This window comes from Lonchura striata, chromosome 4 (genome assembly GCF_046129695.1).
Source record: "Lonchura striata isolate bLonStr1 chromosome 4, bLonStr1.mat, whole genome shotgun sequence".
NCBI lineage: Eukaryota > Metazoa > Chordata > Aves > Passeriformes > Estrildidae > Lonchura > Lonchura striata.
In genome coordinates this window covers 40,793,982-40,808,620 of record NC_134606.1, presented here as the reverse complement: position 1 = coordinate 40,808,620, position 14,639 = coordinate 40,793,982, and positions in this window count along the sequence as shown.

The following is a 14,639-nucleotide window of genomic DNA, read 5'->3' as shown; positions in this document are numbered from 1 at the left end:
AGCTTTCTAGGATGGAAAGCTCAAAGCCCAAGAGCTTGCAGACCTGGGGAGGGCTCTGGCAGCTCTGTTTTCTGTGTGATAAGACAAACCCCTCCACAGACAGTGAAAGGAAACAAGGGCAGGGGGGGAAATATAAGAAAGGCAGGGGCATAAAAGCAAGACAGCAACAGAGTGTTTAGGCACTGGTAAAAATTTGGGGGAAAGAGAAGAGGGACTACAGTGTAAGGGAGTAGAATAAGAAAAATATGAAATGGAAAGGAAAAATAGGTTTCAAGTTTCAATGGTGAAGTGTACCACTGCTATAAATACTCTGAGAACTATAAGAGATGTAAGAAGAACAGTCTGTGATCTGGTGTTCAGCAGTTAGAGCTGAATAAAAGGAAAATTAATCATTCATGAAAAACAAATATTTTATTCAAAGCATAGAATTATAATAAATAGTCGCGTTGGTCACTAGATACCTTGTGCATTTTGGGCTGACACAAGTCTTTATGTAGAAACCATTTTGTTAACCTATTAACTTTTGAATGTTAGGCTCTGAGAGGTAATATTAAGAAGGGAATAGGAGACAAGCCTTATGTACCATGTCAGTGCCAATGGTCTGTGCAAAGCATAGCTGCTGACATTATAAACTGCAAGCTGGCCAAATGGCAGCTGTGCCTGCTCTTTTTGCTTCCTCCCTCCCTTCTCCTCAGAAGAGAGGAGGTTAGAAACTGCACAGCAAGGAGACACAGCAGAAGGATTTATTTACAGAGACCACAGTTTCATACCTCCTCATTAGTTTCCATTTCTTCTGAGAATATTCAGTAGGTGTTGCAGAAGGTCAGTGTCTTCTGAGAATAGTTCAATAACATTCTGGCCCCTCTGCTAAGTGTCCAGTACCCCTAGACATCCAAAAAACAGCAAGACAGTTTGTTAGAGAGTGCTTTTTGTTTCACCTTGGGAACTAGGATGTATTTTGAAGGGAATATTTGAACATGCATAAGTCCCACATTTAACATTCCATGGTGGGGGGGCATGAGTGCCAAAAAGTATAGACTCTAAATACATTTATTCTTATTGTACTAGTGTTACACTATATTTCAAAACATTGTGTTAACTTGCAGCTGCTGAGCTACACAGTTTTTAATGGTAAGCTTTTTTGTATTTCAATGGGGTCAAGAGAAAACGAAGAGAAAATTAAATAGTTATCTTCAAAGCCCACCTTGCATAGAGCCAATATGTGACCTGAAGCCTGCTTTGGGGAAGTTGATGAATAAAAAGGATGAAAGTTGCTTATATTATTTCTTATAGTAAAGTTAAATGAATTATGAAATTAAATATATGCAAATAAAGAATATTATACCAGCATTGGGCATGTAGGCAGATGGTGCAATAAGTGCATTTTCATAATTTTGTATGACCTCAAACCATAGAATTATGCACAGCTTTGTATATTGGAGTATATGTCTGCCTTGAAACATGTGGACAGCTCTATATTGTTTGAAGAACTTGGGACATAAGGAACCGAGTAAACATTAGAATATGAATTATGTAAAAATATTTTCAGATAAATGTTTGTTGCAGCTCTTCATCTTTGTTAGCAGAGACATGCTGTTAAGTGCAGTCAGGCTAGATTCAGAGTCTGAAAGAAATTGAATACTAGGAGGGAAAGATCTTTTATGTCCTAACCATAAGATAGCAATCATTGAGGTTATAATTTAATTCTACAAAATATGATTATACATTTTCCCTGGAGTCAGATGAATTCATTCAGATTACTCTTTCATTCTAAGAATGCCTTGAATGTGCCTGAATATTTCTACCTGAGGTTCTTGCTATTCTTTTCGGTCTTGCACCAAAATAAAGAATAAATCACAAGTGTCTGCATATACCAGAAGCCTTCATCACCTACATCCACTACCTCAATTTTATTTTAAAATGAAAGAGCTGTAATTCCTAAATGATATTCAAATTATGATCTACAGACCTTGCAGAGACAATAGGATGAATGTCATACTAAAATATCTTTGTTCCCTTCACAGACTCACACAGACACCTGACTATCATTATAGTAAATTACCAAAGCAAAGAATCTTTGTCATTTTAATGCACAAGCCTTCTTTTAATGCATTTTTTTGCCTTGTTCAGTCCCAAGACTATGAACTGCATCATACCACCTTTAGAGCATTTTTTTTTCTCTGTCTCTATGAACAAAGGAGAAGGGCAAACAAGGTTTGAAAATTTAAGGGTTTTGAAGATTAGTGTAGATAGAAAACATTCTTGTATGAAAGATGCTTTCTTACATGGCTGGTGTGGTAGACAGAGGTATCACTGAAATCAAGGATAAGTCCTGCTCAGCTGAGGACTGGCAATATGTTACTCCACTTGTCTAGGTGACAAGGAAACATCTCATAACCAAACTGTTATAAGATGAAGTACTATGGAAAGGTGGAACAAGCTGCAAAAAAACAAAAAAGGAAAAAAAAAAAGGGGGTCTGTGTAAACTAATCTTATTAGGTACGCTTATAGTAATTGAGTAATTGAGAGAGAGGTTTCATTGTCTAAGGGGAAGTTTGAGGTAATTAAAAGATGTTAATATGCACTGAAAATGATGGTGTGTCCCAGAAGGAAAAAAGAGAAGAAGTATGAGCATTTTCAGTGGATATTAACATCTTTTAATTACCTCAAACTTCCCCTTAGACAATGAAACCTCTCTCCCAATTAAATGAGGCTTCTGAGTGCAATAAACTTTTAACAGGTATCAAGAAATTCAGAGGAAAATGAAAAGGACAAGGTTTTTATCTTCTCTGATTTCAGTCCCTTGACTTAGTTGGAAAAATTTCAGAGACTTTAAACAGAATTTCTTGGATGAGCAAGAGACAGGAGCATTATTGCTCCTGGCAAAACTTCACATTAATTATAAGATAAACTTTGGGGAATTAAAATCTATGAATTGTTTAGTGGAAAGGTTATGATGAGAAGTAAAAAAAACAGCTCAAGAAGAACTTTTCAAGTCTGACTTGTCAAATCATTGAATTATATTTTTGTTCCTTTTGCTTTTAATGATGTATTGACACATTCTATAGCATTGTGTATCAGTATATTTTCCAAACACTACTTCAGTGAAGGGCTTTAAGGGAGAATCTGAAATTAAATTTCCTGTGTAAATCACTGACCTTCACCTCCTATTCCTTTATATAAGTGAAATCTGGCAAGCCAAACATGGCTAACACAGAGATGTGTAGTTCACATATTCAAACCAGAATTCTTTCTGTCCATCACTTATGATGACAAGCTTTGATCATATACTCTCTATATGCATACTCGCCCATGCCTGAGTCAGAATGTAGGAAATCAATCTTCTTGTTATCTTCTGGAAGAGATAATCATCATTGCCATTCACCAGTAAATTGAAGGAAAATGCAGCACCTCTGCTGAATAAAATCATACATTTGGATTTGATAGCTACTTCTGGGACTATCACAAACATCTGTTTTGTACTATTGTGTAGGTGTGTGTGAAAATTTATTCTTCTAGAAAATGTCTGCTACTTTTATTTTAAATATTGGCAAAGAAACTTCTTGTTTCACACTTCTTGTGCTTCTTGTACCCAGAGGCATTTAAGTTCTATCTAAATTTGTGCAGCAAAATGTGAATTTATGAGTAACTTTGAACAGAATTCTGACACAGAGCTTGAATTTCTATTTCCCTAAGCAGATAATAGAAAAACAGTTGGTGTGGCCATCAAGGCTTTGAGGCTGGTATATTTTTTTTCTCTGATCCCAGTGGCCGTCCTGAAAAATGCATGTTAGCTCCTGTTCTCCCTCTGTGCAGGTTATGGAAGGTTTTAGGGAGTACAGTGGGAGATTGATCATCTTAACTTCATCAGAAATAGCTGCTGCTTTCCACCATGAGAGCAACAAACACAGTTTTATTAAGGACACATGTCAGCATTCCCCATTTTTCAGCCTATTGTGCATGAGTAATGCTACAGGAACAGATTGCTTGCATTGCTCCCTAAAATGTTAGGTGATATCAAAAGCTGTCTACTACAGGTGAAATAAAATACTCTTCAATGCAACAACCTTTATTTGCATATCATTCAAAGGAAAGTTAATCAAAAATAACGTAACTACTTTAGGTTTAACAATATTCAGACAAAGTGTGCAATTATCAGATGCTCAATATTCCTGGTTCATGATCTTTCATTTTAATTATCTCTATTACTGGAAGTTACTCTGTTTAAAGTACATTCTGATGTCAGACACTGTGCATTAAACAGTTATTAAAGATCTATAACTGCGAGATAGCCACTAAATCATATGAACAGTCGGTGACTTAAAGCAGCAATTGTCCAGAAAATACAAGGGAAATCTTATTGCAAGGGATGCCAGGACAGCACTGAAGGAAATACTGATCAGAAAATGGTTTCCTTCAGACCTTCTCCTGTAAGAGTTGCAAATATAATTATTCTTCTCCAATGGTTTTACATGTTAGTATACTCAAAAGTTGTGCAAGAAGTGGTTTTAAAAAGCTTTGCTTTTTAATGGCCCTTTGACTTTGAACTGAAGGCCCACATGGATTTTGTACCCTTTGTTTCATGTTTCCTCTGTGGTCTGAGATAATTTCATCACTTGAATATCAAATTGGTGCTATTTAGCTATCAGTTTTAACTGAGCACAAGAAAACTGTCTTTATTTTAGATCTGAGTAATAGTAAAAATATGCAAACAACTCTTAATGTAGGTGTCTTCTTTCCGGGTGTTACCTCATGGCCCAGACTAAAGAAATGTTAAGTTTGGCTAATGACATGCACTATTACTCAAAATTATTAAAACAAAGAGATTTTTTAATAACCATTCTACCTTACCACAAGTATTGAAAATTTTACAATGTAAAAGGAATAGGATTACCTGTGAAATTCAAGTAAAGCTAAACAAAAAATGCTTTTGTATTCATTTGGAAGAGAAATTGCAGTAAATTATATTTCCCTCATTATATTTGTTAATTAGTGTAAGAGAGACATTTATATCAGCTGTCCTGTGAAAATTAAATTGCTTACATTTTAAAAGTGATTAGTATTCAGTATGGATGCTGACTCTTTTTGTCTGTTAGCAATTCAGTAGAGTTTTTCAAAAACCATATTGAGCACTGTTGTAATAACAGGCTCAGATACATTGTGTTCTGCATCTATGAAACAACTAAATATTTTGTGATTCCCTATTAAAAAGAGCATGAGTACAGGAATAATTTAAGCAGACAAATGCTAAAATCCTGAAACAATCTTAAAGTGCTTTCTTTTTTTCCGTTCTCACTTCTGTTAAGGTGAACAGAGTAGTCATGGGGTCCAGTTGAAGCTGCAGCCACTAAACCCAACAACTGGATCACAGTAAAGGATTTGAATCAAAGACATCAAGATTGAGTCATGGCGAGTTGATTTTTGATCACTAAAAAAACCTATAGGATTTGTGAAGGCAAGAAAAGAAGATTCTGTGGAAAAGACATGTAAGTAACAATAAAAGAGAAAAAAAGAGTAACAGCACTATCTTTTCCTTGAGATGGTAATGAAATCAGAGAAGCATGGGCACCATTTTCAATTAGTCTTGTACATCAGGACAACACACTTGCTATCTTTCTGTTGAAATAACACAAGAAAAATCAATGTTCCCTGAGTTCATAAAACTGATGCCGGAAATTCCTGTACCAAGGAGGCTTTTTTTGCTTCCTTAAGATAATTTATATTATGTCATATTTTTAAAAAATATTAAACAAAAGGAAATTCCATTAACCCCTTTTTAATATTGGAAAGGTACATACTAGAAAGGAAGCAAAACAAAATCAAAGTGTTTCACACCTCTGCCAGATCCAAAATATATTTAGCTATTTGAATTTTGATCCCTTAAATCTGGAAGAATGATCAGTAAACACTGATGGTCCATCTCTAGCACTGCTGACTATCCAGCATACTGAAAGACAGATAACATAGTAATTTTTCTTGATAGCATTTCTTCAGTCTTAAGGTGAATTGTCTGATGAAAATGTCTGTGTAGGGCAGTGTTGTGCTTTTTAAAGAGTCCAAAGCAAATCTATTTTCCTCTCCTACAGTTTTGTATTGTTGCCCATCTGCGTGCTAGCTAGAATTTCATGCTGTCAAATCTGATTGTAGCATCAAAGTCATAATTGTATAACCTTCCCCAGAAGAAAAGTATTGCACAAGATGTAATCTTCTTCAGTCATCGATCCCTTGTACTGAAATGTTGTGTTCTACAAAAGAAAGAAATTAAAAAAAAAAAAAAAAATCAAATCTTCAGGGAACTCACTGAAACTCAAAAATTTCTTCAGCTAAGTCAGTGCAGCTCATGGCATTTTTCACTTGCAAACCCCAATATAATGTCAAGAAAGGCCTAATACTGTTGCTGTGGTGGGCCCTTAGGGAAGCAATTGCTACCAGTGAATCATTTCCTTTTACTCCCTTCTATTTCCTACACTTAATTTTCACAGAGGGACCCAACAAGGAGCTGAACAACAAACTAGCAAAAGACACCTGCTCCTGGTCCAAATGCCCCCAGAAACCAATTATTCTTAAAAGAGAAAACATAAATGAATGCACTGTTATTCTTGCATTCTTTTATTACTTGCCATTAAAATAATTATGTGCACCCAAATATTTTAAAACCTAAACTTCAGTAAGTTATACTACTCAATATGTATTGTAAAAAGTTAACGCAGTTGATCTTTTTTAAGCAATATACTTGATTTAAACATAATTCTGGGGAAGAGTTTGTATGGTTTCTAACACAAGGAGACTGTAATGCTTGCTAAACAGCAATTCTATCTCTAGGAAAATACATGTGGCATGTAATAAGGAGGCCAGAATTGGAGAGAAACAAAAAAGAAGAAATATCACAGGAATGCTGAGATGGTTGTTTTCATCAATTATCTCAAGCCAAATCAAAAGCAATCTGGCAGACTTAAAATAGGATGCTAGGATGAATATTTGGTGTCTATAAATAAAAATGTAAACATAAGTCTTCATCAGTCTCCAGCATTTTATAATGGCTGTTTAGAACTTCTGGGTGTGCATAATTAGAAGCTAACTCCAAGTACCCTATCACAGCTTCCTATTGTCAGTAGAGCTTTTTGATAGAATGGTGAAATTTAGAATAATCCTTGTAAGTTTCACTGGAAACACAGAAACATGAGCTTCCTATTACAGACATCTAGATTAGGTGCCTAAATCTAGAATATATTAATTAAGTTTTTCTGTTTCATTAAGTTTCCTTTTTTTTTTTTTTTGAGAGAGAGAAAGGAGGAGCTGGTGATACAAGGAGCAGCCTTCACATTGCTACTTTATGTGAGTAATCAGGGACACTAGGAAGCCTGCTGCTCACATTTTTTGGCTCAGCTGCATTTGTTTCCTAATCAAATTGCCCGTGTGAAACATCTAAATTGATCCAGTATCTTTATTCTCTAAAAAAGAAAAATAATTTTGAGCCCATTGAGGATTTTGTGACTCAGTTTCACCTCTAGTCTCTGCACAAGTGATAGGAAACCCTCTAAGTGTTGCTATCTCAATCATTACAGAACAAATGAGCATCCCTTGATGGCCTTAGTCAAGAAGCTATGGGAGGGTCCCTTATGAGCTTCAGAGGCATTGCTGCCACTGACAAAGCCCAAGATATCTTTAGAAGTGTCATGTAAGAGCAGCCCAGCTTTTTATGCCTGTTGTTTGGGGAATTTACCAGCAGAATAGATGGCAAGGATGGTGACATTAAACATATGAAGGAATACTGAAAGTAGGGATTTCTATTTTAACTCCATGTATCAACTGGCAAGCCTAATGGCTGTCCTATCATCTCACAAATCAGGAATACTCACCCTCTGTGGCCCAAAACATAGACCCAATTAGGAAACCACATGAGGCTTAGCAAAAACCTGTGCACAGGTCTGTTTTGCTGCTCCAAGCAAATACAAAACTTGCATTTATTTCCCTGCTGGGAGGGGAAGACCTGGCTCTGTTTGAGGTGGCACACATCAGCGGGCTCCACGCCCCTCCTAACGGGACCAACACAGAGGCTGCATTTGGGAGCAGCTTCATGCAGATGCCATGGAAAGCCCATGAGCTTTTATGAAAATCACTGGGCAGCACACAGCAGTAGGAGCGTGAGGAAACAAAGCACACCAGAAATGGCGAATTATTTCTCCATGCCTGTGGCATGCTGCATCTTTCAGTGTCCTTGTTCTAGCCATAAGTGAGTCTCAGGGTGGCAGAGGAAATGGGATATGCAGCACATAATCACTGGCTATACCACATGGGGAGATTTTGTATTATGAACTCCTATGTCACGTGCAATTTTGTCAATCTTGAAATATGGCAAAGTATATTGTTCTAACAAACTTTGGAGCTTTCAAAGGGCCTGCTGATTGTATTTTTTTGTGCCCCTACAGAGATGGAACTGCCAATCTGCATGGGGCATATTGCACCCAGTTAATTTTATAGGCCACATGGAAGAGGAGCACGTGTCCTTGCTGAATAAAATTTCAACTTAAATGTAACTCTCTGCTTGTTGTCTAGAAATGTGGAGTCACATTTAATTGGCTTGCATTGATCGTTTGAAACTGCTTATTAGTTTAATGCAGTGTTTTGACAAAACTGTAGCTTTCACATAAATGGAAAGAGAGGTTGCTACTGGCAGTTGTATTCAAATTTTCCATTTACCAATATATCAGTTTATGAAAGGCACATCTATAATCCCCAAGATTTGCTGGGGATTTTTAAATACACACAAAAGTGGAATCTCAACAAAATTAAAAGGTGGAGGCTGACAGAAAAGCATTACTCTTTCTTCTATATGTACCTCTTAGTCTTTGTCCCAAGGAAATACTAATGGTTTTGAACAGGGGTAAGAGTAGTGCAGCACTACTAGAATGGAAGTCTACAATATCCTTTAGAGGTAGTTAAGCATTTACAAAGGTATTTTACAGGACCAAAACCAAGTTAATTAGTCCTCTATTTGCATAAAGGTTTTTCAAACCTGCTGATTGTTGTTAGTGCTGTGTTCAAGTAAAAATTTCCTTGCTAGCTTATGAAGGAATTAAATATTTTGCAAATAGCACCTGTCAAACTGGAGAGAAAAAATCCCAAGCATGAAACAGATGAAATAACTACAACTTGACTTGGATTTCCTTTGGTTTCAGTCTCAAAACTTTGGATGGAGAAAGAAAACCTGACTGATCTGACTATTGCCGCTGGCTCATCTTAGGAAAAGTTGCAATACACAGCTGAAACAAACAGGGTTGTTGACTGTTTCCAAGGGAAGGAACCACTCCCATGAAGTCACAAGCTTTGCTAGTGTGCAGTAACCCCTTCATCATGCTGCCACAGCACAACTCTTATATTTAAGTCTTTGAGGTATATACAAGGGGAAAAAAGACTTCTTTCTGCCTCAGTGGTCTGGTTAATGGGCATTATCAGTGCTCTCTCTTATCATGGTAAATTCTGCTTCAAAGTAAACTTTCAGTAGCTCTATTTTGACTTGATTAAATCTGTTTGTTCTATTTTTACGCCAGCCTTTCCTGCTGGTTTCCAATATATTGTGCATTGACACCTAAAGATGCCCCTATCTTTTCTTCATCTCTTGTTCACACTTTTAATTGACAACTTTTGAATTATTGAGTAGCAATACCCACAAAGTTGCTATGTGGACTGGGCTAAACTTTAGCTCGCAGTTTCATGTACTGAGTTGGACTTTTGCTGAAAAAGACTTTTAAATTCCACACTGAAAAAAACCTGTGATTTTTTTGTGGAGAGAATTATGATGTTTTCAGTCTTTAAAATAAAGGAGCAGAGTTTTCCCAAACTCTAAGTGGCATCTATGGAGAACCTGTGAATGGGTGGAATTCTGCATTTCAGTGTTTGTTATTCCACTAACTATATATGTTTACGTGAAATATGACATTTCTGGCTTTTATACATTCATTATAATCCAATAACATATGCATGTCTTAACTGTAAAGTATTCAAATTCTGGTCAAGCAGTAATTAATAAATATATATTCTCTGTTCTGAGATATAGCCTAGGGTTTCTGTGCCATCATAGTTCCAAATGGAACGTCTACTTATGTAAATTTTGGCCATGTGAAAAGAATTTTATGAGTTTTAAGTCTTCAAACAAAGCTGAAGGGAAGAGGGAAGGAGTATAGCACACATAATTCTGGAGAAATTTCCCCCAAATGAGCACAAAATGTATATGTGTAAAGCATAGTTTATATAGTGTTTCTTCTGGTCATTTATTCCACTGACTAACTATCATCAGTATTAGAAAGTCATGCATTATTTCTTGTTTGTGCTTATCTGGCTTTCAGCTCCTCATTGCTGTTTCATGTTACATCTTTCTCTGCTAAATTAAATATCCCATTAGTACCCAGCAGAAGTAACTCTGCAGGAAAGTGCTCATAACCTATAATCAAGTTACCTTTTGAACTCTATTTTGAGAAAGTAGAGCAAGAAACTAACTAAAGATATTGTATTATTTTTTAGCATGTTCTCAGCATATTTTCCTTTTCACTAATTTGAATTTATAGAAACTGTCAGGAAAGTAGGTCAAGTGTTCATGAACCTGACTGTGTGCAAAGATAATCATTAATCTCTGTAATTGACTTAGCCAGATGTTTGAGGCACTCTAGGGTGAAAATCATTGGGCCAAAGCAGTAGAAAGATGTTGGACTTGTACACATGTGTCCCAAAATGTTATTTACCTACTTGCCTCTATTTCTTGCTCTTATATTGGCCAGCTGATCATCTTGAACTTTGGAGAAAACATCCAGATAAAGAGCATTAAAAACTCTTAAATGCTATTACACTACAGAGCCTTCACAAGACATTTAAAGCCCAAGTTTGTCCTTTTAAATTATGTGTCCAGCAATTTCTTGTTCCTCTTGAAGTCCCTTGCTAAGGGACACCTTGGTTTTGTCCTTTGGTTATTTGATTTTGGTCAGCATGCCTGATCTATACCTTTCTAAGCATAGATCATCTTCAACAATCTGATTTCTTTTGAATTTCCAGTACAGTTTTTTCCTGCACTAGAGAATTAAAAATTGCTAGTTAAACATACCTGATTTTTTTCACTACTCTGCCTTTCTTCCCCCCAGAATAGTATTGTTTACATTTCAGTTCTAAATACTGCATTGCTAAGGAACTGCCAGATTTCCTCAGGAGCTTTTTTTAGATCAGTATCCCAGAAGACTTCACCAATGAAACCTCTGATTTATGAAGTCTGCTTTTTGAAGCCTGCTATTTTTATTTTTTTTTTTACTACACCAACTTTTCAAGCCAAAGATTTCCCACAGCTGTATTTTGTTCAAACATGTCACAAGTTTCAGACCGTTTTGGGGTTTGTTAAACCACATGCGGATGCTGTAAAGAAGAAATAAAAATCATGTACATGCAATAAGCATGCAGCCACATGCAGATGCTGTAAATAAGAAATAAAAATCATGTACATGCAATAAGCATGCAGGGAATAATGACTGCCTAAAGGTGGCAGCTTGTCAAAGGATTTGTGATATTTTTTATTTCACCTCGTGAGGACATAAACAGGAGAGGAAAACTTTCCGCAAAGGAAAAATCTGTGCATCATTGCAGCCAAGGTGCAAAATTTTTAAAATGCATGCAGTAACACATAACACACACAGCTAAAATCATGTGACCAAAATGGAAAACTTATGCCAAAAGAAACACCAAATTCATTTAAAGCAAAACAAAAGAAGTATTTCAAAAATTTTTTTGAGAATTGCTTGCCTCACCTTGATTTTCCATGACTTCCATGATCCAGCCATGAAGAAAACATCTGAGAAAAATCTTGTGACTTGCTTACTTTTAGTAAAAATTACCCAGACTTATATCTTGCTTGATGGTGAGGTGTCCTAAGAAGAATTTGACACTTGTCATTGAAAGGGATTCCACAGAAAGAACAGTCAGATAGCTCTAAGTCTGTTAGTAACTCCTGTTAGTAGCAGCAGTATTAAAATCTGGCTATCTGATTTTAAAACCAGGTAGATGTTGCATGGATTCTCACCATGGGTTTAGATTGCAGGTTACAAATGCTTCTTTAAAAAGGTATAAATTTCCCACCTTGCTCTGTAAGGACACCAGAGTACCTCCACCTGTGCTCAGTGTGGATGGGCTGTATGCAGAACACCTTCTGCTCTGGGGTTTTGGATAACATTCTCTTTTATTCCAATGCAACTATTTAAGCTAAAACTACTTGAGCACACAGTTATTGATCCATCTTTTACAACATAAAATTCAAATGCTTTATATATTTGTAGAGAAATAGAGACCTAGAGGAAGACAACACTACTAGGTATTTAAATGATGCCTGAATAAAGCATGAGAAATATAATAATTGTTGCTTCTTAGAATTCTACCCATCAGTTCCTATTTATTTAACATGTTGGGCAATTACAAAGTCAGAAAGGTAATAATAATATTATTAATTTATTATTATTATTATTTAATTAATTATATCTGGTTTTTCTCAGAGATCTGACAATTAGAGCTGATGGCTAAAAATGTAGATAATCAAAACACATGCCTTAAATTATGTGAGACCAAAACCTTTACATATGCACCACAGCTTTTAAGCAAGAAGTAAAGGCTGAAGCTAAAAACTGTATCAGCTTTTTGAAATCCCAGAGCATTTATACAAGTAAAATTCCTTGCTAAATTGCTGCTTTCAGGCCACTGGAGATACAGTTCATTATCTGCAAGTTTTATTTCACTTTATTTCAACAGAATGCAGAGACTAGGTATTCCTGTGCCTGAGCCCTCTGAAGACAATTTCAGAGCACACCCGTAGGAGATAATGGAGTCAAACTCCATACAAAACATAATGATGGCCCCTGCTGTTTCCTTTAATATGAGTGTGTGTCAGCACAAGCAGTACTGATTGTGTTGCCTCCTTTCATGTTAGAGACAAATGTTTAAGGCCTTTGAGCCAGGTGAGAAAAATTTCATTCAATGCTCTCATGTCTGAGAGGAGTACACAAGGGATCAAGGATAACAGAATGAGCTGTTTCTTTTAACAAATCTACTTTCCTGAACAAAAAATAATCCCAGACTTAGCCAGAAAGAAAGCACAAAACACAGTGTGCCACTACAATTCTAGCTGCTCAAGCACTTGTCTAGAATTTTTGCTTTATTAAACCTATCACAAAAATATTTCCTATAATTAGCACAGAAATCATCCTGGGATAAAATACAAAGCCAAGCTAAATGCATTATTTGATGTTATCTTACTCTTAATTAGATTATACTTTATATTCTCAAAGATATTAGAAAATTCGAGAATATTGGAAATAAATACAATCAACGGGAAAAAATATTTTTATAGTGTTAGTCAGCCAGACACTTAGGAAAAGCATCAAATATTTTTACACTAAATGTGAAACTGTTACTTAGTCTTGCAAACCTGTAAACTTCTGCTATGATTCAAAACAAAATAAGGAAACAAAATAAGAAAAAAACCTCTGGACTATAGGTCGTAGCTTCCTATGGTTTAACCATATGTTCTGCATGGTTACTTTGAAAAGGTTTTCTCCACTTGTATTATCCCAGGGCTTTAGAACTGTATGCTTAATATTGAAATCAATTCTCATTTCAGTTCAAGCTGCTCCCAGAAATATTAATTTTCTTGTCCATGCACAATTTAGGTGAAGGAAAGGAAGAAAAGCTCACCTAAATTAAGAAAAAACTCTCCTAACATAAGCTCCTTCATGGCAGGGTATCAGCTGTTCCCAAACCCAACATCTTTGCTAGCTCTTTCAAGGAATTTTCATTTCATACTTCTCAAAAGCCGCATTAGATACCAATAAATGTTATATTTATTTACATCCAACATGTATATGTGTAAAAGAACAATCTAAATAGTACCCCAAACAATGAACTCAAAGCCCCAATGAATTTAGGTCCTAAATATTTACCAGCATTAGGGGAATGTTATGATACTGATCACTTATAATTACATAGCAATGACCTCGGGATTTCTGAATTTCACAGTTCCCTTCTGCTGTCTCCACAGGTTGTTTCAGAAATACAAAACTAGAATTTTAAATTAAGGCATTATATAAAGGCACTGAATTGGAAACCCTACCTACTTCCCAGAATGTGGGTTCATGTTAGAGAATTTATTTTCTTCACAACAGTGCAGTGGCAAGCTGTGTATATGCATTGTCTTAACATTTAATGTCTCAAATGCATTCTTCATTTCAGTGGCTCCAGCTTTTGATGGTGTCTTCTTATATTACATATATGCACTCTAATAAGCCCTATTTCCTCATACTGTAACTCTCATCCTCTTCCTCCTCACTTCTTATGAGTTTTGGGAGATGTTATTGGGGATGTTTTGGTTTTGTTTGTTTGGTTGGTTTTTTTTTGGGGGGGGGGGGGATGTGTTCACTTTCACATATGTTTGTTTCACATTTCTAATTGTTCCTTTTCTTGATTTTAGGTTAAATATTTCTCAATTCAGCTTTTTCCTTGAAGGGAGCATTGTGGATTCACATAATTAACGCACTGATGAGTAAACAAACTGTAAACAGTTCAGAAAGCTCTTGGTGTCTACTGAGGACGATTTCTTAATCTGGGTGATAGCCCAA